This window comes from Macrobrachium rosenbergii, chromosome 17 (genome assembly GCF_040412425.1).
Source record: "Macrobrachium rosenbergii isolate ZJJX-2024 chromosome 17, ASM4041242v1, whole genome shotgun sequence".
In the NCBI taxonomy this organism is placed as follows: domain Eukaryota; kingdom Metazoa; phylum Arthropoda; class Malacostraca; order Decapoda; family Palaemonidae; genus Macrobrachium; species Macrobrachium rosenbergii.
The window spans coordinates 4,908,770-4,912,906 of NC_089757.1; positions in this window are offsets into that span (position 1 = coordinate 4,908,770).

Consider the following 4,137-nt stretch of genomic DNA (forward strand, 5'->3'; position numbering starts at 1 on the left):
GAAAGTGAACGAATGAAAAGAGGTTCTACAGGGCTACCTCGTTCGAAATCAAAGGTTGAATGCGGTTAGGGGGACCCTTAACACTTCCCTCTTGATCCACTGCCAGGGATTACGCAATACATTCACACACTGGCCCACAGCTACGCCAGAGAGAGAGAGAGAGAGAGAGAGAGAGAGAGAGAGAGAGAGAGAGGAGCTCTTACCGACCAATCATGAAAGGCTTTGCAATTTGTTGAGGTTTTCATTGGTAGACATTGAGCTGACGAACAAAGGAACGCCACCTAGAACCTAGATGTGCTAGGCGCCCCCTACATCCTTCCACCTCCCAATTAGAAGGAGCGAAAGCAGGCAGACTGTTGTGGTCCTTCTATGTATATCGTGGAGTAGGATTAGATTAGAGTCGGGCGTTATTGGAAAAACCAACATAGATATGCATTTCGGTCTAATGAACAAGTTTGCGAAGCAACGCTCTACGATGGAGCTGATTCCTCCGAAAGGAAAGAGAGAGAGAGAGAGAGAGAGAGAGAGAAAGAGAGAAATCATATGTAATCCGCTTAAGTCTTTATGCCACACCGCCCATCAAAGTACTGTAAATTCGTACCTCAAATGAATAATTGCAGTGAAAATACATCTGAAAAATACCCTGAGGTATCCGGATTATTCCGCATGCGCGAAACTTTATGTACTTCCGGTGGCGGTTAGTTTAGTTATATATACTTAAATTATTGGCCTATCTATCTAACTGTCTCTCTGTATATACCGCTGGGCCCTGGGGTATATATATATATATATATATATATATATATATATATATATATATATATATATATATATATATATATATATATATATATATATATATATATATATATATATATATATACATACATACATATATATATATATATACATATATATACTGTATATAAATATATATGCATACAGTATATAAAAATATATAAACAGATGTATTTTTTCTATGGAAATTTGTTATGGAAGTTGATGTTTTATGATTTGTAAAATAAGAATGAAAATAATAGTAAGCAGGTAAGCTATACAATGACGTCAAATGGACAAGGCATTACCTTGTCAACTTGCTTTCCCTTATCAGGAGAAGGATATTGGACAAAATGAGGACCGACCTTGTTCAACCGAGCTCTTAACGTCATTTTGTTCAGCTACTTATCATTGTGTTGAGAGTAGAGAGAGAGAGAGAGAGAGAGAGAGAGAGAGAGAGAGAGCGTTTGTTTACGAAGAAAAGTTAAAAAGCGAAGGATGCTTTACAACGAAACAGTAAGTAGCCAAAACGAAAGCCAAATAGACAGAGAGAGAGAGAGAGAGAGAGAGAGAGAGAGAGAGAGAGAGAGAGAATAATTTGAGTTCACCAGTCACCTAAAGGATACTTCTAAATTATGTAATAATTTAGTCCCGATCAGAGGTAAGCAGCGTAGCTTCCTTCTTCATCATCAATGCCTGTCCGGTAAAATTCCAGTCAAATAATCTCTTTTACGCACTACCGGTACTTACTAATCACTTAAGTCATCTTCATTCTCAGGATGTCTCTTTTGTAAGTCCACCTCTGGCATTTTCTTCAGAACGATTTCTCAGCAAACCATGACCTGGTTTCTCTTCAGTTGCTCTAGATACTCTCATCATTTTTCAAGTGAGAGAAGACCGCTTTCACGTTTCTTCAGTACAGCGTGACTCAAGGAAATCTCATCAGTTTCGTGATATCAGCAAACCTTGAAAATGCTGTTTAATGATATATCGTTTCGGATGCAGTTTTAACAGCTGAAGAAAATTGTATTGATGTATGATTTGTCCTCTTTACAGTTCTTGCAATGGTCTTCTTTTCTCTTTCTTATTTTTGTCTTTTTTTATAGTACTAATGCAGCTTGTTCTTCTGTTGTTTCTGCTGCTGACATTTATCGATATTACGGTTATGACTTTCATCGCTGTTGGTGTTGATGATAATATTAATTTATGAAAGTCAATACTCGGTTATATCCCAGTTATTATTTCAAGTGAAGCTTAAAGAAAGAGTCCCTAACCCCTCGGACGGCCTAGTAACACACGTCAGGCTAATACTTCCCATTGGTAATCCTGAGTTTGCAGGGGTCAGTGAATGTTTTGTTTCCTCTGCTGCTAAGCTTTGAAATTCTCTTTCTGCCTCTACTTTCCCCTCTCTTACAAATTTCTGTCTTTAAGGGCGTGTTTTTTCTTCGAGGTTAAACCCTGCACTGGCCTGGGACAGATTTGGGCATTATGTTTTAGTCCAAATACTCTCTCTCTCTCTCTCTCTCTCTCTCTCTCTCTCTCTCTCTCTCATACAATATAATATAATATATATATATATATATATATATATATATATATATATATATATATATGTATGTATGTATATATATATTGTTACGGATTACGAGGAGATGGACTGCGTTTTTTTTAGGTAATTATCTTGGCCTTACAAAAACCCCTCATAAGCCCATAAACTGATAAAATGCAAGATTGAGTAATACTTTGGAAGTCGCCAAGTGAAAGTGGTTTTCTTTACGGTAATTTATTATTTACATTCACAGCATGGAAGAAATTACCAAGAGAAACTTAACACTTTCAATAAGTTAATCAACTGGGAATTTACACAAAAGCAACGACTGAGTGAAATGGGTAACACATCACAATTACGACTCCTGGCCACGTGCAAGAGGTCCCTTAAGCCAATTGGGCAATATTTCTATCAGCCCCGTTAGGGGCGGTTTCTTCAGGTAATCGAGGACACAGAAGCATGCTAGGCTGGTAACGGCACTGATAACACTCCTGGAAATGAGACAGTTACAGGTAAGATTAACACTGAGCTTCCACTCTCTCTATAATTGAATACGGTATATGCAAGAATTGGAGGGAGCTCATTTAATCTGCTCACTTGCTAGCAAGGGGTGAGAATTACGTTACGCACTGTCAAGGAGTTTACACATTGGGATAGTGGATTAATGGTTAAGTTAAAGAGACAAGAAGGTACAGAAGCGATAAAATTTAAGAGAGATGATAAAAATAAATGAAAGAAAAACACTGGCCAAGCAATTTCCCTCCCTGGGCACGTACCGTCGTTGCTTCCTGGTTTTGCTTGCACACACAACCCTAAGTTGATGTGACCTAAGTTATCAGCAACATCCAGGAATTGGCACTATGAATCCATTGTGAGAAAATGTGAGTTCCACAGTCACCCCGGATCAGGTGTGTGCTGGCAGAGGTCACCCGTAATGAGTGTCGACTGGACTAGTCTGAGTTGAACTGAACAAAAGATGGCGGCGACCCCAGCCTTGTAAAGTCTTCGGTTGTTGCTGAGGCCATCGCTTCAGGCTTCAAGGTCGGCACGTACCTGGGAATTAAGGAAACAGATGCGGCCAGTGAAAGATGGAAAAACTCAGTGGGAGATTAATTGAATCTGAGGATTAAGACAGGGAAACAAGTGTGTTCCTATGGGACACACAAAAGCTCATTCCTGGATGAGGGTGAGACTGTTATTGGCTAAAACTCTCGTCTCTCCTGGGTTAGCAGTCCGGTGGCAATAACCACACACACACACACATATATATATATATATATATATATATATATATATATATATATATATATATATATATATATATATATATATATATATATATATATTATAACTCAAAGCACATTTGGTGTTTCATAAGATCTCCCTCGTGGTTTCTGCAGCCACATGCTTTTGATTTCTTTTTTGTTGCACTTTTTTTTACATGTAACATTGATTCGTGCAATATCTGTGACAGACAGATTCATAAACATCAGTTTCTCTCTCCATGGAAGATACAAAATCTTCAAGATTACTATTCTGTCAAACTATTGGTGTTTTATTGGACGAAAACGAGATTTTTTTTAAGAACACTTCTCTAAGAAGAGTTTCAGAAAGCTTGTGGGCATTTCAAGGACAAAAGGATTTCTTTTTTCAAAATCTAACTAATGGATTTGTTTTAGGATCTGAGACCATTCTGAAATTCATCCATCAGCCGCATGACATGTCGACACGAGACTTAAATGTAATCCATCTCTAGTTTTCCTAAATGTCTTTTTGTAGGACAGTCAGACATTTTTGGTGAATACATAAAC